General features: G+C 44.3%; 1 long non-coding RNA gene across 3 annotated transcripts; it reads left to right on the forward strand.

Annotated features, from left to right (window-relative positions):
- Positions 1-2,877: 2,877 nt before the first annotated feature.
- LOC148684861 (uncharacterized) lies at positions 2,878-17,717 on the forward strand. 3 transcript variants are annotated; one of them, XR_015951520.1, is made up of 3 exons: positions 2,878-3,031; positions 8,317-8,483; positions 15,479-17,717. It is a non-coding gene; the product is annotated as an uncharacterized LOC148684861 (long non-coding RNA). The 3 variants fall into 3 exon arrangements; XR_015951521.1 differs by lacking the exon at positions 15,479-17,717 and adding an exon at positions 15,178-15,234; XR_015951522.1 differs by lacking the exons at positions 2,878-3,031; positions 8,317-8,483 and adding an exon at positions 15,256-15,376.
- The last annotated feature ends 5,825 nt before the right edge of the window (positions 17,718-23,542 follow it).

Genomic DNA, 23,542 nt, shown 5'->3' on the forward strand with positions numbered 1-23,542 from the left:
CGCTGTTTACAATTCTGTGTATATTTCTGTGACTCAAGGTAAATGACAATACACTCCAACATTCCCCAGCTGAAAATGGCCTGGGCTTTGAGGTGCAGCTTCCTCTCCCACTCCAAATGACTGACAGGTTCCCAGCAGGGCCTCCAGCATGGCCACTTTCTCCCACAGGATCACAACCTTGGTGCCTGGTGGTCCTGGGGCTTTGGCCATCCTTCAGCTTCCACTGTCCTGGACCTGCGCCTCCTCCTCCTCCAACCACCAGGGCAAGGACAAATAAAAAGTGGGCAAAATTTTCAGCTCGTCTCTGTCTAGTTCAGTGCTTCCCAAACTTTTTTTCTCCACAGATCACTTGAAAATTGCTGAGGGTCTTGGCATTCTCCGTAGTGATTTTTGTGCCTGCATTGCACTGATGGTGTATGACTTTTTATTGTACTTCCGTTGCTTGTTTTATTTCTTATATATTGTGTTTTATTGTATTCCATAGAATCCAAATTAGTTGTGCCATCCGCTTTCTTCAGCCACAAATCCACAGACATGCTCATGATCCACCTGAATGAACCTTGCAGGATCACAGTTTGGGGACCCCCAGATCTAGTAAATTTGAGAAGCCACATTTCCACCCACTTGGAAACTTATTAAGATATCTTATCCCACAAAAGCTTGTTTCTCAAAATAATAAGCTGTGATTAATGGGGAATAATACAAAGCTGGATTTGACCTGCCGTTAACAAATTATAGAGCAGGATTTTTATTTTGATAAATAATTGTTGTTAGGATTATTTTTAAAACATGGTACTTGCTGATAATGTTGTTTCCTTGTATCATCAGCTTTTGATCTTATAATATAGCGGCTCCTGCATCTGGGTCATCGCTTGTTGTAATACTCTGATAATGCCGCCAAAAGCGTAAGGTGATCGTAGCATATGCATTACAAAGTCACAAGTAATTAAGCTTAAAGGAGAGTGAGGTTTGAAAATCACAAGTCTTCTGACTAGATGCAAACACTGTATTGTGGAGTGAATCTAATCCCTGTTTCTAAGCAGCTAACATATTGAATTCCAACATTAGTTTAGCATTTTATAAATACATAATCTTCTCAGCTACCTCACCCAAACTGGGGTAGGGAAAAGGGGGGGTGTCACCTTAAAAACCTTGGCACCTTCATCTCCACATAACTCTCCTGTGATTATTATTTTTTTGGAGGGGGCATAAAAAACAGCGAGAAGTGGAAGCAGCCGCTGAAGAAAATCAACCAGAAGAATTTGCCAGCAAGAGGCTTTAACATCCGTTTCAAAAGTCATAGATTGCAATTTAAAATGGAAGTTCCCGTTTGAACAAAGAAGGAAAGGTTATGAGGAAATACAGTTGGAAATTACTGATGTAGAAAGCCAGCGCTGATTGCTTCTGTCCTGCAGCTCCCCCAAATGTACGGCCTGGAAACTGCCACATTCTCTTGCAGAAGAATAGCAGAGGGGGGCATATTTGACTACCGCCACTTTCATTACGGCTTGGAGAATGCAGCTTGAATGCATCTTGTGTGGAATCTCTGCGTTTCTCATTTAACATATTTTATGGACTGCTTGTCAGATGGGCCCTGTGTGCTCTGCTCAGATAATCTTGGAAACATATATGAGTTATACAAATTATCATTCTAGAAAAGGAAATAAAGTCAATTGACCACTGATTTTTTCTTTTCCCCTCGTCCCAGCGCCGTGTATAAGCATCCAAGTGTAATGATTGTGAACTCAAAGAGTTTCTGTTTCACTGCACTTTATCTTTGCAGGTAATGAAGTTAGCGGGTTCAGCTTTAGTTCTTTTCTGCCTCTCTTTTTCTATTTCATTTTTCACCCAGCAAAGGCCACTTTGGGAGGGGAGCCGAGGGGGGGCAGGGGGGGAGGGAGAGGAAAGAAGAAGAAGAAGAACAGGGGGAGGGAGAGAAACGATGCTGTAATTGCCCAGTGTTAGCAAGAGAGTCGGGTCTCTATTTCCTCAATTGTTTACTCAGTGCTACACCAGGGAAGAAACTAAAGGAGCAGAACTATGAATGTAACAAAGCATTGGCAGAAGGAAGGCCAGACAGCACTGAGGCCACAGAAACACCAGCACTTTTTGCTCCAAATCAGACTTGTTTCGTGATTTGCCGTTGGTGCCTACTGTATTCTTAGGTGTGCCAGTAAAGAACATCCTAACTTCCCAATCATTCCATTTGAGACAAAGCTCACCACTGCTCGGTATTGAATTACCTTCACTGGAATATTTCTCAGAGACATCTTTTTGCCGGTCCTATCCATCACCCGCCCTGCCCCCAGAGTTTGGGTGCTGAAGACACCCGGTCACCTTTCTGCATCTCTGCAGATTAATCCTTCTTCCTTTATTCTGCATGCCACTATTGATTCTCAAACCTGTTTATCCCCATTTTGTTAATTGTAATTTTGAAGAAGAAGAAAATCGCGTTCTAAAGTGTACACATTTTATCCGGTCGTAATTTCGAAGGCGAGCAGTTACTTCACTGGGTTGTCACTCTTTCCAGAAATCAAACCCTCCCTGTCATATATAAATAGATTGCTTGATATACATGCAATATCCTGTCGATGTCATGCGCTCTTTTGTTTAATCTGACTGACATGGCACATAATAAAATGCTCACTTCAATATATGTCTGTTGCATTTCACCTAATTCTGGGCTTAGTTTAATATTAGTCATGAATATTTCCTACAACTGGATATGAATTTGAATATATAAAAGATGCATTTTATGTCCGTGCTGCAGAACTTGCTTCTCCCATTTTTTTATTGCTTCCTCTGTTTGTGATGAATTAAGTCATCTCAAGAAAATGCAGACTGGAAGCAACAGGGACTGAAGCTGTTATCTCTATGCACAAGCTAGGGGCAGCTTGTGGACTGGGAGAGAAATGCACTCTTTTTGCACATACATTTTCCCACTAACATTTCAGCATTGAGGAGAGAGGGTCTAGCCTTTCCAGTGCAAGACGGGGAAGGAAATAGTGAGATCCGAACTTCTTAAATCTCGGTAAGAAAAAGCAATTGCCTAACAATTTCACCCTGCATATTTGAAATGGAATTGTTACCATGCAAGGTGAAGCTCTCCCTTGTGCTCATGTTTAGAAACTGAATTCATGCATATCTACAGCAAAGTTTCCTTAGCTATCACTGGACTTAAAATCTATAGCTAGGTTCTTTTAAAAATGAAGAATTAGCATAATAAAACAAATTTCCTTATTCACTTTGAGAATGCTCTACAGTGATCTTAATTACAGAGGTAACATCTGCCTGGATGATCTCACTTTTAGCATTTATACAAAAAAAAAATACAACCTCTTTATGGGTAGAGAAATATTTATTGCTTTCTCTTTTATATTGAGGAACTCAATTTCTAGAGCTGGGCTTCTATCTGCAGGTATGTAACATGAAGGATTGGTTAACAAGAGGGGCCCGTAGGGGCAGGCCCAGTGATTTCTGCTAAAAAAAAAAAAAAGAAGCCCTTTGCAGACTCAAGTTCCCTCGCATACTCCATTTCATCTCAAATATCTAGGCACTGTGAATTACCAGACACTTTTCATGGATAATTAAAAGGTTCATCTTTTAATAGCAATTCAATCAATGCAGTTGAAATGTTTAATATATTGCTACATAATCATGATTTGGTACTTCAATTGCAAGGGAGTTCTACGGGTAGGTTTGGGGCTCTTCATAATTTGCCTTCAAATGAACTTGGCTCCTTTTTGCTAGTTTTTGTATATGACATACTGTACTTGCCCCCCTCCCCCCACACTGCATGGGATACAGGCAAAATGATTTTCAGTCACACATATCCATGTACAAGCCTCATCTAAAAAAACATGGGACCTTTCATCCAGCCTCTTGTTTGTTATCAATTCATTTGCTCTTCCTACTGAGGACTAAAATCTGTCTTGTTCTCCTTAGGATGATACTTTGCATTGTTTCTCAAAGACACAAATATTGAGAGTTTATTCCTTTATCATTTTTACAATTTTCTGTTGCTTTAAAAATACTCCCCTCGGTCTGCATAGGTAAGAAATCAGCCAGTCATATAGGGTATAGTTATGCATATGTAGTTGTTTGTCAGAATCCACCCCCACCCCCCCATTTACTGGCCAACTGGAGAATGAGGGACATGGTGGTTGATAATTGTTTTGTGTGGTGGCCTGTTCTCACTTGGAGCTCTTCTGTTACTGGGCCAGCCCAATACATTTTGCTGCCTGAGGCAAAGAACAAGATGGCACCTCGGCCTATTCCCTGTTCAGAAGCTGACCAGACTGGCATATAGTGTTCCTTGCTGCCGCTGAGGATAGCTGCTGGCTTAGGGAGAAGAGGGAAGGCTGAGTCCACATCTGTGTCCCTCCTCTGCAATCCGAGGCAGCTACCTCACGCTGCCTAATAGTAGGGCCAGCTCTGCTAGAAATGTTTTTGAAATAACTCACTTGGCTGTTGAGCCAGGCATTGAGATGGATGTTTTAAATTGGTGTTTTGAAAGGTAAAACTGCTACCTCTCTATCTATTGTAGCAAATTCCCACAACTTCTTATACAGATGGGATGGGGAACCACACGCAGACCTCCATGCCTCTGTAATCTGGCCTTCAAGGATGTTCCCAGGCCAAGCTCTCAGCGGCCCTGATCTGTACTCCCAATGAGCTTTTGCAAATCTGGAACTCTCATAGTACCTCTTACTTGCCACTATGGAGAGATGCATAGTACCCTCTGAATCTGTGAACCCATTGCTCCACCCACTTGTTGCCTCTTGTCCCGCCCACCACCGGCATGCAGGAACTGAAGGTTGCCCACGACAAAATGTGGCCCCCAGCTGAAAGAGATTTCCCCCCTCTGTTCTGCAGGCATTCATATCGGTTGGGTACCCTCTTATAATTTATAGGTTATCATTTTAATATTGCCTTTTCGTTTTTAGTATACCAACTTCACCGCATTGATTTGGTTTGCTGTGCTCCAATTTATGAGATTGAGTAGAAAAGGGGGATAAAAATAAATCAAAACATTCATTAAAAAAATTAATTAAAAACTCAGCTGGAACATAGTACCAAATTGGAGTGTGTTATTTTGGATATAGTACTTGCTTTTTGCTATGCGTAGCTGTGATATAAACTAAACAGAGCATGAAAGATTGTGTTCCAACGGAAGAAGACAAAAGGACCTACAACAGGCCAAAAAGCAAATTTAGGTGATTTTTTTTGTTTAAGCTTTCTGAAATATAAAATACAGAGGGATACATTATTGGAAAGCAGGATTGTGATTAATTACCCAGCTGCTTCATTCATTGTCCTCTTGCCCATGGCTCTCTTGTGGCAATGTAGACTAATGCAACTTGAGTCCTGCTTGCCCAGTATGGTGCAAAGAATCCACGCAGCATGCTAAATGCATTTTTATTCAACAAGGCAACCAACCTTGAGGAGATTAATTAACAAAACAGCCCAGCAAACTCCAAACAGAAATTACTTCCTAGTTAGACAAGGCTTTTATAACGGCGTCCCACATTGTTTGTGCTGAATGATTCCGACAAGCCTGGAGAATTTTATGGGACTAATGACACTATTACCATTGTTTCCAAATTCTTGCATTACTTCTTGCTATTGTCTTCCTGCCAAGGGCCTCTTTCTACTTAATTATCTTGACAGAGATATACATTGGCAATAATTAAATAATTCTCAGAGTTTCTCTTTCCTAAAAACAGACATTCCGACGGAAAGTGAGGGGTGAAACAGAGCGGGGGTCGGGAGACATCCCCTGGAATCGGAAACGCAGTGCAAATTAGCCATCCCAAAGTAAATCTGGAGGGGGGCGGAGAGAGAGATTGTGAACTGATTTCAGCGCTTGTTAAAATGAAGCTGGGTCAAGCAGTATGCGCCATCGAAGGATAATAACACAACTTGTTGGGCTTTCCCCTTAATATCTTGCCGCACTGTAGGTAACCCTATTGTTCCCCAAAGGCCTCTTGCAGTTACTCTGAAGGTACTTCTGTGCTTTTACCAGAGTCTTCAGTAGCTCTGACAGTCCTTGCAAATACAATGCTCATGACAATGCCACCTGATTTAAAGCATGTGAAGCAAGTCGAATGCTATTAATAATACTAATGGAGAGATTATATTTGGCTCCTGAGTTCCTGTCCCCTCCCACTCCTTTCCACTTTTGAAAATAAAAGCAGGAGGTTTGTTTTAACACCCTGCTCTTTTTAAAGGAATTGTTGAAAGAAGCAACTGATTCCTCTCCGTGTTCCCCCTAGTTATTTTTTTAAAAGTTCCATCACTTAATTAAAACAGTAGCAGAGTTTGCTTTTTTGGAAGCCAGCTCTTTTTACTGATACCTTTTTAAAGCAATCAAACCAATTAACAGAATGCTAAATGAATAAACAAGATCACTAAGCTTTTGGTTTTATTTTATTTTTAAGTTCGTCATCATCAGTTTGAACAACGGATCAATTTATACTTTTCTGAAGTCCCAGGAAATAGGTGCTGGGGGTTGTTTTTAAAGCTCCTTTGGAGTTTTCTTATGATGTGCATTCAAACCCTGCTGATTAAAAGAGAAATGCAGGAGCGCTGACTGTCAGGAGTATGGGCAGGAGTCAGGCTCTGGGGCCTGTAGTACTTTGCAGGACTGGGGCCTGCCTCAGCTTGTGCTGGAGAAGCAAGGCGTGGCCACACAGGTGAAGACCTCAGCTTGTGCTGGAGAGGCAAGGAGTGGTCACTCAGGTGAGGCCACTTGATACCTCACTGCACCTGGTGGCAAGAGCTGGGAGGGATAAAAGCTCAGCATTTCCCTCCACCTCTTGGCCACAGCAACGCTATCCCTGCCTGGTTGCATCTGGCCTCTTGATCCTTGCTCCTCGGACCCTTGCCTTGCCGACGCCTTGATTCTTGCTTCTTGGACCCTTGCCTTGCTGACGCCTTGATTCTTGCTCCTTGGACCCTTGCCTTGCCGACGTCTTGATCCTTGCTCCGTGGACCCTTGCCTTGCCGACGTCTTGATCCTTGCTCCGTAGACCTTCGCCTTGCCGACGCCTTGCTCCTTGACTCCCAGACCTTCGCCTCTGCCTTGCTCCTTGACCCTGCGACTGCCTGCTGCTGGACCCTCAGCCCTGCACCTGTTCCTGCTTCTACACCACCATCTTGCCTCTGGTCCTGACGCCCGCCGACCGGACCGTGACACCGACTCTAGTGAATTAATGTACAAATGCAGGCCAAGCGTACAACCCATCAAGGGCTCCTCTTCAACATGGGAAGGGCCATAGCATAACCCTCAAGTGTTCTGGGAAAAGTGGGGACATCCAGGATTTTTTCACATGAGAGCATGGTGGCCATTTTAGGCGCTCTAATCTCACCCTCAAAATGCACTTTTTCGGGGTTGCGATCTCATCTGGTGCCCCAAAATGTGTATTTTGAAGTGCTGTGCTCTCATGTGAGAGCATGAACCTGAAAAAGCCCCCTCTCAGGGCCGTGATCTTATGCAGGTCATGTGACTCTCACAGGAGCACAGCCCCAGAAGATGGCATCCTGGTTTTTTGCTTCGACGTATTGGAAGGTATGCCATAGCTTAATGGAAGAGCAGGAGGTTCAAGGTTCAATCACCAACATCTCCAGCTAAGGCTGGGGATATCCCCCTGTCTGAATCCCTGGAGAGCTTCTGCCAATCAGTGTAGACAATACTGAACCAGATGGACAAATATTATGACTTGATTTATGGCAACATCCCATATTCCATGCCTCATTCGAATGAATGAAATTTATTTCACAACTGCAACATCTGCATCTGCAACAACTTATGCTTGCACAGCAGGACATTCTCCCCTCTCATTCCCATGTGTGTCCCATGTGTGGTGGAGTGCTTAAGAGTGGTAGACTCGTAATCTGGTGAACCGGGTTCGATTCCCACTCCTCCACATGCAGCTGCTGGGTGACCTTGGGCTAGTCACATTTCTCTGAAGTCTCTCAGCTCCACTCACCTCACAGAGTGTTTGTTGTGGGTGAGGAAGGGAAAATGAGAATGTTAGCCACTTTGAGACTCCTTTGGGTAGTGATAAAGTGGGATATGAAATCCAAACTCTTCTTCTTCTTCTTCTTCTTCTTCTTCTTCTTCTTCTTCTTCTTCTTCTTCTTCTTCTTCTTCATCTGATATAGGGGTTCCTCCAACCCCTAGAACTGATTTGGGGAAAGAGGTACTGTTGCACAAATGCAAGCTGTTGTGCTCGCACAACTATTTAGTTGAATACTGTCCATTGACTCTCTTTATTCATTTATTACTCTCATGCCTTCTCTTTCCTCAAACAGTTCACAGAAAGCTTTTGGCTCCTTGGTGGTCTTCCCTCTATGCAGGTTATAGGACCAAACCTGCTTCAATTGCACCATCATGTGCCTTGAGGACACTCTTTCTTGTACGAATGATTTCAAGTGGAAGCAAAAGGCTGTTCTCCCATTGTGGACACAAGCAAGCAAAGGTTAGTCAAAAGTTATTGATGGAAGCAATAGAATTTTAAATCAGGCCTTAGTCACCACTCATTTCCCCCCCTCTATATACCTGTTTGCGGTACCCAGTTAAAATCACTTCCAGTGTTTCATTCTTGAACCTTGTTCTTATATAGGGTAATTTCCCACTGAAATTAAGGGATTTAAAGCGCTTAATTGGGACTCGATCAATATTACTTTTGGTTTTCAGCAGTAAAACCCCCAGACAGAACCAAGTTTTAACGATGATATTACCTGGCAGCTATTCAACATTTTCCCTAAGTGCTGAAGGTTTACATAAAGTAAAGGTTTACTAGAATTGTCAAATGATACACTTAAAAATAAAAAAAAGTCTTTTGCAAGTTACATGAATAGTTACATAAGTTATGTAACTATTGCTGCTGCTCTGCCAGGGAGTGTTTGGGAGGACTGCTCCCCCTGAAGCCCACTTCCACCTTGGGCTTGGGGCGGGTCCCCCACTCCACCACAGCTTTTAAGGCTCCTGGGAGGCCTGGAACATTGCTGCTGCTGCTGCTCTGCCAGGGAGTGTTTGGGAGGACTGCTCCCCCTGAAGCCCACTTCCACCTTGGGCTTGGGGCGGGTCCCCCACTCCACCACAGCTTTTAAGGCTCCTGGGAGGCCTGGAACATTGCTGCTGCTGCTGCTCTGCCAGGGAGTGTTTGGGAGGACTGCTCCCCCTGAAGCCCACTTCCACCTGGGGCTTGGGGCGGGTCCCCCACTCCATCACAGCTTTTAAGGCTCCTGGGAGGCCTGGAACATTGCTGCTGCTGCTGCTCTGCCAGGGAGTGTTTGGGAGGACTGCTCCCCCTGAAGCCCACTTCCACCTGGGGCTTGGGGCGGGTCCCCCACTCCATCACAGCTTTTAAGGCTCCTGGGAGGCCTGGAACATTGCTGCTGCTGCTGCTCTGCCAGGGAGTGTTTGGGAGGACTGCTCCCCCTGAAGCCCACTTCCACCTGGGGCTTGGGGCGGGTCCCCCACTCCATCACAGCTTTTAAGGCTCCTGGGAGGCCTGGAACATTGCTGCTGCTGCTGCTCTGCCAGGGAGTGTTTGGGAGGACTGCTCCCCCTGAAGCCCACTTCCACCTGGGGCTTGGGGCGGGTCCCCCACTCCATCACAGCTTTTAAGGCTCCTGGGAGGCCTGGAACATTGCTGCTGCTGCTGCTCTGCCAGGGAGTGTTTGGGAGGACTGCTCCCCCTGAAGCCCACTTCCACCTGGGGCTTGGGGCGGGTCCCCCACTCCATCACAGCTTTTAAGGCTCCTGGGAGGCCTGGAACATCAGTGCTGCTGTGAGTACTGGAAGGACTGCTCCCCCTGAAGCCCACTTCCACCTTGGGCCCGGGGGCGGGACCCATACTCTACCACAGCTTTAAGGCTCCTAGGAGGCCTGAAACAGTGCCGCTGCTGCTTTTCTTGTAATTCTGATGTGTTTGTAACTTTTATTGTTTTTGGTTTTTGTTTATCGTTTAGTCTGTTAGTTTGTTTTCTGTATTGGTTTTAAATTCGATTTTAAGGGGAGGGGTTAATTTTAGTTTGTAATTTTCTGTCTTTGTTTGTATTGTTTTATTGCATTAGTTTGTTTTCTGTATTGGTTTTAAATTTGATTTTAAGGGGAGGGGTCAATTTTAGTTTGTAATTTTCTGTCTTTGTATTGTTTTACTGTATTTTTTGATTTACATAGGTTTTAGGGAGGGATTTTTAGTCGGGTGTGGGAATCTGTTAAATTTTAGTGTATTTGTAATTTTTATTGTTTTTGGTTTTATTGTTTTATTGTGTTTTTTGTGTTTTTCTTTTGTTCTGTTCTTTGCTGTTTTTACAGAGGTTTTATTTTGTTTTTAAGGGGAGGGGTCAGGGCTGCCCGGGAGGGGGTCCCAGCAAGCAAAATGGCTGGGGCAGATTCCACAGGGGGTGATGCACTGGGACAACCGATCTCAGTGGTCACGGGTAGGAGGAGGAGTTACGCTAAGACCAGACCATGTCATTACCGAGGAGGCAGACTTAGTCGTTGTCTGAGGACTATCCCTGCCTCCGGGTCTGGTCCTGACCGGACGGATATTGGAATCAGCAAGGGATACCCACATGACCTGAAGGTGCTGCTGTGCAATGCCAGGTCGATGATGAATAAGACCACTGCCATTCACGACCTGATTGTGGATGGAAGATTTGACCTGGCATGTGTGACAGAGACCTGGTTGGATGAAGCCGATGGGCCCGTTCTTGGCGCTGCTTGTCCACCAGGTTTCTCTTATGCACAGCAACCCAGGCCATCTGGGCGGGGAGGGGGGGTTGCAGTGATTTTTAGGAAGTCATTAGTTTGCACCAGGCGTCCTATTGGTAAGACGGAGTTTTCTGAGTGCATGTTCTGGAAGTTGGGCAATAGGGGCAGTACAGGATTCCTTTTGGTGTACCGACCTCCCCGCTGCACCAAGGATTCCCTGCCCGAGCTGCTTCAGGTCGTGTCGGATGTGCTCCTGGAGACACCTAGCTTGGTTGTCTTAGGGGATTTTAACATCCATGCCGACACGACCTTACAAGGAGCCGCTCGGGACTTCGTGGAAAGCATGGCCACCATGGGGCTGTCCCTGAATAAGTCTGGCCCAACTCCTAGCCGCGGACATGCCTTGGACTTGGTGTTCACCTCTATGGATGTTGGTGATCTGACATTAAGTAAAAGCGAAACAAAAGAAGTGCCATGGTCAGATCACTTTCTGGTGCAACTGGACTTCTCCGCAACCCTTCCCCTCTGCAGGGAGGTGGGACCGATTCGGATGGTCCGCCCCCGCTACTTAATGGATCCAATTGGCTTCCAGAGAGTGGTAGGGGATGTTTTATCCCATGTCGATGGCCTTTCAGCTGATTCCCTGGTGGCCCGCTGGAATGCGGAGTTAACCAGCGCTATTGACTGTCTGGCTCCGAAGCGCCCTCTCAGATTGCATGGAGCCCGGACAGCCCCGTGGTTTTCCCCGGCGCTGAGGGCGATGAAACAGTCGTTGAGACGGCTAGAGCGCCGGTGGCGGAAAACTCATTTTGAATCAGACCGGACACGGGCTAGAGCTCAACTTCGAGCCTACCAAGTGGCAATGGCGACGGCGAAGAGGACCTTCTTCACCGTCTCCATCGCATCTGCAGAAAACAGCAGCAGGAGACTCTTCCAGGTGGTTCGCAATTTAGCGGAACCACCTGCTCCATCCGGGCCCAGTACGGGCCACATGATCTCCTGCAATGATTTTGCAAAGTTTTTTGCAGATAAAGTCGCTCAGATTCGGGAAGAGGTAGACTCCACCGTGGGGGCAGGGCCGGGGCAGGGGAGTGCTAGAGTCCTGTCTAGTCAAGTTTTGTGGGATCAATTTCAATCTGTTACCTCCGAGGATGTGGACAGGCTGCTTCGACGAGTGAAACCAACCACCTGTCTCCTTGATCCTTGCCCATCCTGGCTTATAAAAGCTAGCCAGGAAGGGCTGGGCGATGGGCTTCGTGGGTTGGTAAATGCTTCTCTCCATGAAGGAGCCTTCCCAGACCCGCTGAAAGAGGCGGTTATTAAACCGCTTCTTAAAAAACCATCTTTAGATCCGGCCAATATGGCCAACTATCGCCCAGTCTCAAATCTTCCATTCTTGGGCAAGGTGGTTGAGCGAGTGGTTGCTGAACAACTTCAGGCACGCCTGGAAGAAGCGGACCATTTGGATCCCTTCCAGTCAGGATTCAGGCCTCATCATGGGACTGAAACTGCCTTGGTCGCACTGGTCGACGATCTCCGGCGGGCTAGGGACAAAGGTAAGAGCTGTTTCCTTGTTCTGCTGGATCTCTCAGCGGCTTTTGACACCATCGACCATAACATCCTTCTGGATCGTCTAGAGGGTTTGGGAGCTGGGGGCACTGTCATGCAGTGGTTCCGCTCCTTCCTCCTGGGCCGTGTTCAGAAAGTGGTGGTGGGGGATGAGTGTTCAGACCCCTGGGCTCTCACTTGTGGGGTGCCTCAGGGTTCTGTCCTCTCCCCCATGCTTTTTAACATCTATATGCAGCCGCTGGGAGAGATCATCAGGGGGTTTGGGCTGGGTGTCCATCAGTATGCTGATGATACCCAGCTCTACCTCTCTTTTAAATCAGAACCAGTGAAGGCAGTGAAGGCCCTGTGTGAGTGCTTGGAGGCGGTTGGAGGATGGATGGCGGCTAACAGATTGAGATTGAATCCTGACAAGACAGAAGTACTGTTTGTGGGGGACAGGAGGCGGGCGGGTGTGGAGGACTCCCTGGTCCTGAATGGGGTAACTGTGCCCCTGAAAGACCAGGTGCGCAGCCTGGGAGTCATCTTAGACTCACAGCTGTCCATGGAGGCACAGGTCAACTCTGTGTCCAAGACAGCTGTTTATCAGCTCCATCTGGTACGCAGGCTGAGTCCCTACCTGCCCACTGACTGTCTCTCCAGAGTGGTGCATGCTCTAGTTATCTCTCGCTTGGACTACTGCAATGCGCTCTACGTGGGGCTACCTTTGAAGGTGACCCGGAAACTACAACTAATCCAGAATGCGGCAGCTAGACTGGTGACTGGGAGCGGCCGCCGAGACCACATAACACCGGTCCTGAAAGACCTACATTGGCTCCCAGTACGTTTCCGAGCACAATTCAAAGTGTTGGTGTTGACCTTTAAAGCCCTAAACGGCCTCGGTCCGGTATACCTGAAGGAGCGTCTCCACCCCCATCGTTCTGCCCGGACACTGAGGTCCAGCTCCGAGGGCCTTCTGGCGGTTCCCTCACTACGAGAAGCCAAGTTACAGGGAACCAGGCAGAGGGCCTTCTCGGTAGTGGCACCCACCCTGTGGAATGCCCTCCCACTAGAGGTCAAAGAGAACAACAATTACCAGACCTTTAGAAGGCATCTCAAGGCAGCCCTGTTTAGGGAAGCTTTTAATGTTTGATGGATTTCTGAATTTTAATGTTTGATGGATCTCTGTATTTTAGAATTTCTGTTTTGTTGGAAGCCGCCCAGAGTGGCTGGGGGAACCCGGCCAGATGGGCGGGGTATAAATAATAAATTATTATTATTATTATTATTATGTAACGTACATTAAATAGTGGGCAGCAAGACAATACTTGGCAGAAGCCGAACTGCAGTGAAATGGAAATAGCACCAGTTGTGACAAACACAGGCAGCCTTCTTGCATCCTTACCACTGCACATACAGTGGTACCGCTACTTACGTTCACCTCCAATTACGTATCTTTCAGGATACGTACACAGCAAACCCAGAAGTATTTTTCCAGGTTTCGCACGCACGCATGCGCAGAAGTGGTCCCTCCAGTTGTGGAGGTCCAGAATGGATCCCATCCACAACCGGAGGTACCACTGTATATACATAACTTGATGGGAAACCACAACTGCAAAGTTCTTGTGAACCTAGAGTTGCCATATTTCAAACAGTGAAAATCCAGACTGAAAAGTTCTTGACCTTTTTTGTCAATAGCAAAAAAAAATACCGTTTTTGAGCTATTTTTATGGAAAATCAGCAAAAACAGCACTGCAATTACTGCCCGGACATTGCTGGCGATCAGGGCTGGCCCTACGGCCAGGCTGGGTGGCGCTGCGCAGCTGCGTCTGCCCGCCTGTTGCGGAGCTGCGCCCGCTGCGCTGGGAAACAGGGCAGAGCGGGGACGCCGGAGGGATCCGTCGCACCACGACGCCAGGGTGCCAAATATACTTAAGACGGCCCTGCTGCCAATAGCAGTATTCTGGATATGTCCGGGAAATTCCGGATGGATGGCGACCATAGGTCCCTCAACCTGTCAAAAACCAGAGCTTATCATGTGGAATGCTTAAAAAAAACCACATACCACAAAAATCCAGAAATCCCACATGTCAAGCAGGGGGCTTGATTCAGTGCCACATCTGCCCTCTCCAATCTAGCAAACTACTGTCCAGCAGGAATCCAGCTTTTTTATTTAAAAAATGGGATATGTGCACAACACAGCCCTATTCAGGTGGAGCACAGATAGTTATTTTCAGTATGTTATTGCCGACCAAAATGATGTCAAAAATATATCTTCAGTATTAAGACGAAGCTGTGTAGGGTTTGATTATCCATGCTCTCTCTCTCTCTCCTCTCTCTCTCTCTCTCTCTCTCCATCCACACATTGCTCCTTTTTGTTATTTTTGTTGTCCACTCTGCTTCTGTTCTCTGTCGTGGAGCTTTAAAATATAAATTGTGTTCCTCTTTCAAAACTCAGCCCCATTGGGTTATGCATTATGTCAGGCAACATACAACCAAACACAACTTATCACAGTCTGGCAGCTAATATTTAAAAAGGAACACACACGTATTTTGAGGTTTGATAATGGCTATCAATCTCAGTAATGGGTATCCAATCCAAATTTCTGACAGACATCTAGTGGATGAAACATCCAGTATGAGCGGCTAAGCCTGAAGAAATCGAATGAGGTAGATATTTCGAATCACTAATTAAAAATAAGACACAAAGGCTATCTTCAGAGGGATTATAAAAATTACTGCTTGTTTACATATGCAGGAATGTTCTGGAAACCTAAACTAGCCAGGTGTTAATTGGGCTGACACATCTAAGGTTTTATCTTATAGATGGTTTGTGCATATGTGTTTTAAAAATGGGGACATTTTCCGGCATCCCTGTACAATTCAAGATCTTTGTTTTTCAGAAGCTGCCAAGAAGGAATTCGGCAGGACATGTAAATGTATGGCTTTGATGCTTAGAATTTTTTTATATATATATAGGGAGAGAGAGAGAGAGAAAGAAAGAAAGAAAGAAAGAGAAAGAAAGAAAGAAAGAAAGAAAGAAAGAAGACAGCTAAGTTAGACTGACCTCTAAAAGCCAAATTGCAGCACAAAGCACATTGGGTAATGCTATGTAAATTGCCATGTGTGCAATTGGGATGTTATTATTATAAGACCAAAAGGTGCTAGTTAATGACCTCTGCATTTGATCTCGACTTTTCCTAGGTACTGATGATGTCCCTAGCTGAGACAATAGCTGCACTGCACTGATGAGAGAGAAGAGTAAAACACCTGTCTTCAGAGACTCCATGGCACAGATCTACTAGCTGACATATTTTAACTCTGCTGCAAACACAGCCTTTTACATCTGCACAGGCTAATCAAAATATTGTACTCTTTTCTGTCTAGCATCTAAAATGTGCTTTCAAACTTTTTATTAGGCTATTTGGTCATTTGTATTAATGGATCATTGTTCCATTCACTGAACCTGTGCTACTTGGACCTGTCTTGTGACTTTCTCTTTTGCATGTTTGTGTGTATATCCCATTGATTGTAAGGTCCTCGGGGCAGGGGGCTCTTTCTCTTTTACTGTACTCTGCAAAACACGATATGCATTTATTGTTCGTATAACCAAAAATTTTTTAAAAAAATTACAGGAAAATTCATGGGATAAAAAGAGTATTCTTTTTATAAACAAGAAATGGGGAATCTGTGGCCCCAAACTGCACAAATGAGTAAGATCTGCATCCAAAAACATCCAGAAGATCACAGGTTCCCCAGCCCTTATTTATACACCACTCCATTCTAAAAGCAAATGATACCATTTTTTAAAAAATAATTATGTATTTATTTATATTTATATAGTATTTGCATGCCCAAATGGCTGTGTTACTCCAGAATACCATATTTTCTCGAGTCTAATGCTCCATTGTTTCTAATGTGCACCCACTTTTTCAGAAATTTTTCAAAATAAGTGCACATTAGCCTTGAGTAAATAAGGCCAATATGCAGTTCCATATCTCACATAGTGCTAATTAAATTTCAAAATAGTAGCAGCTGTAGTGAGGTCTTATTGACACACCATGGAGGTCGGAGGCCTACTAGAACAGTACCACTTCAGGCTGAAGGTGAGCGTCACATTCCTTAATTCTTCCTAATGCAAAACAGACATGCTCCGCATATTGTGAACCTGAATCTCAGGGAGAAAACTTAGAGCACTCTCTGGTGGTTCTGGTTTTCTATATGCAAGGACCTTTCTCCATTGTGAGCATTAAGATCATATCCCACACCGGTTGTCTCAAATAGTTCAGACTGAGTCCATGAGGAATAAATATTGACAATGCCAATCAAGCTTAATAATCTATATTGACTCAGCCCATCAGTCCATCTAGTTCAGTTTTTTATTTTATTTTACAATGACTAGCAGCAGTTCCCAGGGGTTTCAGATGATTTCTAATTGGAAATGCCAAGAATGGTACCTGGCATCTTTTGCCTGCAATTGTGTTTTACGGACACAATTGTTTCTGGGGAGCCGGTCGCTCCCCGAGCAGTTAGTAAATAGAGTGCCTCTTCTGCGCGTGCGCAAATCACCGACAGAGCGCTTCTGCACAAGCTCGTGTCACACAGATCGCTTCTGCGCATGCGCGTGCTGTGCAGATCGCTTCTGCGTGCCACGGAACCCGGATGTAAGCACTTCCGGGTCAGCGGCATTCGCAAACCAACCGATCGCAAACCACAGCGATCATAAACCGAGGTACCACTGCATCTCTTTGGCGACTGAGCTATGGCTCATCCTTAGCTCTGAAAATGTTGAGAAGACTTCATAGTAAACATAGTAAACAAGAATTTAGAATCAGACTTCAGTATTTACCAGTCTTCTCTGCTGGTGGTTCCTCTCTTCCTTCGCAACATGGCAACTTGAAAAAAGTGTAGAGAATGGTGGCAGAGGGGAAGCCAGCAACACCAGACTGCTAATGGTAGAGGAGCCTTTTCAGACTCCATCTCTTGGAGTTTAGAATAACACTCTTGATTGTTGCTCCCAGAGATTCTTCTGAGAATTTTCCTAGAATGCCCAGAATGATCAAGCCAATTCGGTATCAAAATGGAGGATTTTCAGCCATCTCAAACACTCATGGGAGTTCAGTTGCTATCTGCATCTTCAACAACAATGAAAAGCTTTGCTGAAGGCCCAGCTCCATCCAGCACATCTGGCTCCTGGAGTGTGCCAAATGGTCAATATAGGACCAGCTGTTTGGTGCCTGAAATTGGTGCCTGAGTTTTGATTTTGATTTTCCTCTTCCCTCCCTGTCCATTTCCCTTGTGTGTCATTTTTTTCTTAGATTATAAGCCTGCAGGTAGGAACTGCTTTGATTGGATGTAAGCCACTCTGGGAGCTTTTTTTTGGCTGAAGAACAGGGTACAAATGCTCTAAATAAATAAATAAATAAGCAGGTATTGACAAATCTGCCAGTTTCAGCTTCTTTCTGTTTCTATTTTTTTCCAATCTTAGGTTGAGTTCTCCACATTTCCACATCAAATTGCTGGGATTTTTTAAAGTCCTCATCAACATTTTTGTTTGAATTTGCCCTGATATACAGGTTTGTTTGTTTTTTTGCAATGTTGCACTTTTATGCATGCTTTACTCTGGTATATGCTGTTTTGTACACATTACTTGGCTGGATTGTAAAATTCAGAGAAGTGCAATTTTTGAAGGTTTGATTGGATTTTGGCTTGCTTGGTGTTTCAAGAAGTGTGCATTAGTTAGATTTGCATTTTAATGAAATCTGAACTGGATTTCTCCTACATGCTGTATATCAAGTGATTCACCAAAATATTTAGCATGTGAGCAAGAAATGAACATGCTATCCAGCCCATATACCACCATAGACCCACAACCCTATGACATGAACATTACCAAATACCTTAATAACAACAGCATTCAAGTTATGCATCAATGTCACATTGTACAATCCTATCAGAGAGGAGAGGGAAAGACGTTGATTGGCAAAGGAATTTCTTCATCTGTCTCTTACACTCACATGTGGATGTTATGCATGCAAGTGTGGATTTATTGTAGGTCCCACTATTGGTAAGAACCAGGACAGAATGAATGAAAGAGTGAATAGGATGCATAGATTTCTCTGGAGAATATAGGGATTTGATCCCTCTTATTTCCTCACAATACTGCAATAAGAAGCTTATGCAATGTATGGCAATGGCATTTTTGGTTCATCCCATATGCTAAAAAGGTGGCTTGTCTTCTTAATGACTAAATTTCCCCTTCTTCTGCCAGTCCCCTTGACTCCACCAACACTGAAATTAGACACACACTTGAATTAGACACACATGTTTCTTGACACAGAAAAAATTAGAAATCTGTGCGCCATTGTGAACCCCCCTGCAGAAAAGTAAAAGAAAATTGGGGTGGAGGGAGAAATTCCAACAAAGGAATTGCAATACAAAACAAGTGAACGATTCTGCTTGATCCACCCCCCCCCACTGCAGTCATTTTATCAGGGACAAGGAATATTTTACAGTACTGCACGCATGAAGGTTGTATGCATTCTCCAGCATTAAATTGTGGTAGAAAATGAAAAACCTAATAGCATTTTGATATATTCCAGTTAGGTTTTCCATTAGGAGAAAAAGGTGATATGTTCACACCATTTGTCAGGAAACGAAGAAATGAAGAGAATGTTGACAATTTCATTACACTCTGGTTATGGGGTGATCCGCACTTACCTATTACAAGATAAAAAAAGAAGAAGCCTATTCAGGATATTATTAGTTGAAAACATTACTGTTTATAGTTACTTTAAGTTGTGCTACAACTGTAGAGTTGATATAATGATGCAGGCTGCAGATTGAGAGAGGGAGAGAGATCCCATATCACTTTGCAGACTTAGCTCAGAAAAATTTGTATTGGTTTGAATGACATAGTATCAAACCAAATCCCATTCTGCAAAACGGGTCTCTGATAAGACATTCCTAAAAGAAAAGAAAGAAAGGGATGTAACAGATCAGCTATGAAAGGGCCTCAAAGTATGGCTTTCCCTACAGCTCCATTTATTCAGAAAGGCAATAACCCTGTCCATCAGTTCAACTGCTTAAATCCTATTGACTCCAATTGTGTGCAGGACTGAAGCCAAATCTTCTCACTGTTCCCTGTCTCTCCACCTCTTTTATTGACCATTGACTCCAGCTTTCTGTAGTGAATATTTCCCCAGTGACTGGCTAATTCATAGCAAAGTTGGATGCAGTTTTTTTGGGGTGGGGGTGGGGGAGGCAAAACTAGAATAAGTTGGCTTTGTCTGTCCTTGGCTCTGGTCTCCTTGATATCTGCCCTACCCACTCTGAATTGGCACCAGCCACCACCAATGTAGAAAGACTCCTGCATAAGATAAGCTGATCTGAAAAGACTTGCCGAGTCCCTTAATGGACACCATCAACACATGGTGCCATTTGCAAAGGGTGCCATATGGGATAGGGACGTGGGTGGCGCTGTGGGTTAAACCACAGAGCCTACGGCTTGCCGATCAGAAGGTGGCAGTTCAAATCCCCACGACGGGGTGAGCGCCCGTTGCTCGGTCCCAGCTCCTGCCAACCTAGCAGTTCGAAAGCACCTCAAAGTGCAAGTAGATAAATAGCGGGAAGGTAAACGACGTTTCCATGTGCTGCTCTGGTTCGCCAGAAGCAGCTTTGTCATGCTGGCCACATGACCTGGAAGCTGTACGCCGGCTCCCTCAGCCAATAACGCGAGATGAGCGCCACAACCCCAGAGTCGGTCACGACTGGACCTAATGGTCGGGTCCCTTTACCTTTTACCACATGGGATAAAATATCCCACATTCTTATGTTCAGCAAGCTGTATGCATGAAGCCCACTGTTGTGCCCAAGGAGCTGTGGATCACTGCTGTATTGTGCAACTTAATTAAGTTCTGCTCTTACTTCCACAGCCTTGTGTAATGAATATAAAATTACAACATTAAAAGAAACATTGGGAGGGGAAAATTAAGCTCTGGTTTGATTAAAACGGTCCTCAGTGGGATTTGAAAAATCAAGCGTTTCACTAGGGACTTCCTTACTGTACAATAAATACCAAAGATCTGTCCTTACCATGTATGAAAATATAGAGATGGGGAGGGTACCCCAGCAACATTTACCAAAAGGAAGATAGATTTTTATTTATGGCGAATTTTTAAAGGCTGAGACCCAGTTTCAAAATTAATGTTGGCATGTGAAAGAAACTTCTGTTTGGGGGTTGGCACACAGCCGGGATGTACTTCAGGAAGGAGCACTGCCCATTGGTCCAGCTAAGTGAGTACTTTCCACACTGAGGTTGCAGCAGCTCTTCAGGGTTTGAGACGGGACATTTCCAGCCCTGCCTAGAGATGCTTGGAATCGAACCTTGTGGACCTGATACCTGCCAAACAAAAGCTTTGGCACAGAGCTGTGGCCTTTACTATTTGAGGTGTCATGCACAGTGGTGGCACTATATAAATGAATACATCCACATCATGTTTACATTGGGTTGTCTGTTTCTGTACATTAAACACTTTATTCTACATCACCCAGAAAACTATGTCACGCTTGACCATTAGCAAATTAAAAATAAGTGGTTAAATACATGAGCAAACCATGGCTGTTTATTCTTGGCATCCTAACAAGACTAGTGTTGGTGACCTTTTTTTTTTTACTTGATGCAAGTTTTGTAACCCTACAGAATAAAGCTTATGTTGCCTAGAATAGCCTAAGTTGAACTGAGAACATAGTTACCTGGAGAAATTGGATGTGATGAGTGTGTATGTTGGGTAAATCCATTCAGAGTTTGGAAAATAGAGAGTGTGATTGCATTACTATCTGACCAGCTTGAAAGTCAGCTAAAATCCATGGCAACATGACAAGCCATCTAATTTCAGCAGTTTTTCCAGAGGTGTGGTAAATCTTCATTGGTTTGCCAACTAAGAACATGTTAAAGAATTGTCTGGGAGCACCCTGATGCTATAGTACAGGAATAGCCCATTGCAAAGAAGGAGCACCCCACAGCTGTTAAGCAGAAGGGTGCGATCCAGTTTTGGGATGGTGCTACTCCTTAGCGAGCAGCTTCCCTTGCATGGGGCCACAGATGAAGCCCACAGGACAGATCTGTGTGTGTGTGTGTGTGTGTGTGTGTGTGCGCGTGCACATGCAGAGCCCTAATATAAAGTACAATTCCTTCTCCACACAATTTGGGCAAAATAAAGTGAATTGCTCCAAGATAGTCTACAACCAAGCATTTCAAGCTTACCTGATTTATGGGTCTCTGTAATGAAACACACACATGCAGCCCACAATGAGAGATGGACAGAGCATGAATATGAATGTTGTTCATGACCTCTTTGCTAAGTATCCACACATAACTTTTTATTTTACTTTTTTTACATCTTGATCCTATTTTGTTAGTGGCAATTGCTATTTTTTTTTTAAAAAAAAAGCTTGAGATCAGGTTTTAAAACAGTTCTGTAATGCAGCAGCTATGGAACGAATTTGTAGCATCAACCAAATAAGCCTTGACATGTTAAATATAGGTTACTCCACCAGAGCTCTGCATTATGAAAAGCTTCCATGTAGTTACTGTGGTATATAGATGGTGCCAGTTGGATGTAGGGATTGCTTGGTAAAACACAAGGGATTAATATAGCAAGATACAAGCTAGATGAACTTAATCAGACTGGATGGGCAGATTTATAAACTTGAGTCTAGCTTTGTAAGGACTGCAGCTCTAGGAAGAAATCAAATATGCCTCCCATCCCATATGGACCTCACACATACTTGTAAGGCAGAAACAGCAACAAACCCACAGGGATTTTTTTGCAAAGGCATTGTTCTATTACTTTGCCTCTGTCTTGTTTTAAGAATTTAAAAGGAAAATATATTTTGAGTAAATGACTAAAAGGATGTTCAGAATGATGTTAAAGAATGGTTTGTGAGGCCCACTTCTCTTGGGACATTCGTCACCTGGGAATCATCGCATTATTGATACACCATAAAGATAATGTCAGAAGTGCTCAGCCATGTGGGAGGAGTCTGACTGTGGCTCCTCCTACACGGTCCCAGGTGTCTGCTCTAATCCAAGTGGTATAGGAAGCTGCTGCTGCACTAGAGTGTCTTCCATGGCGCAAACGTAAAATGAAAATAAATGGGGTAAAACTATTTATAAACTAGCTTGTGCACACGGTTAATGGAAGATGTAGAAGCAAATATTTTAAAAATCAAATGGCACAGAAAGGTGGTTATATAGTTGCAGTGATCGGTCAACATTTTCACAACCTTATGAATAAACACTGTTTTAAAAAAATGCACCATACACTATCCATTAACAATCACAAAGTATCCCTTAAACAAAACCCAGCAGCTGGGAGCAACACGGACAACATGAACTTAACCACGTCTACTCGGAAGTAAGCCCTATTGAATTCAGGGGCGGGGGGCGGCTTATTCTCAAGTAAGTGAGTTTAGGGTTGCCGCCTAAATTAATTAAGCTTAGGTCCCATTGAAAGAAGTGGGATTAACACCAGGACTAGTTCAACAAGAAATTAGTTCAACTAGCTTAGTTTGGAAGCAATGCAGCATCGGAACTTGATTCTAGGGGTATGGCCTCTATCATAACTGAGAAATAGGTGGGAGTTGTACCGAAAAGTATAAGAATGTGAACATATGAACAAGCATAATGAATGGTGGCGTACATAACCTCCAACATTTCTCCAATGGAAATAGGGGCGTCCCATCCCATAATGATAATTTTACTGTTTATACCCCACACATCTTATTGGGTTTCCCCAGCCACTCTGGGCAGCTTCCTATACATATATATATATATATATATATATATATATATATATATATACACACATTAAACATTAAAAAACCCTTCTCTATACAGGATTGCCTTCAGACGGCTCAAGGGTTGGATAACTCTATACCCTCCATCATTCCTCCAATGATAAGAGGGACATCCTAAGGGAAAATGGGACATTCCAGGATCAAATCAGAAACCAGGATGACTTCTCTAAATCAGGGATGTTCCTGGAAAATAGGGACATTTGGAGGGCCTGGGTGTGGTATTCTTACAAGAATGAGGGAAATACAGAGGTGAAGATGTGTGAATTGTAAAGCTAGCAACTGATGAATAAACAGTTTTGATGGATTTGTTTCTCTTCAGTCAAGGTGTGTCCAGCACGGTGGGGTGGAGTCACCCTCCAGACCCTAGTGTCACTGCCGCTTAACTGGATAGTGTGGGGGTGAAATGGG

Source organism: Zootoca vivipara, chromosome 8, assembly GCF_965207765.1.
Source record: "Zootoca vivipara chromosome 8, rZooViv2.hap1.1, whole genome shotgun sequence".
Taxonomy (NCBI): domain Eukaryota; kingdom Metazoa; phylum Chordata; class Lepidosauria; order Squamata; family Lacertidae; genus Zootoca; species Zootoca vivipara.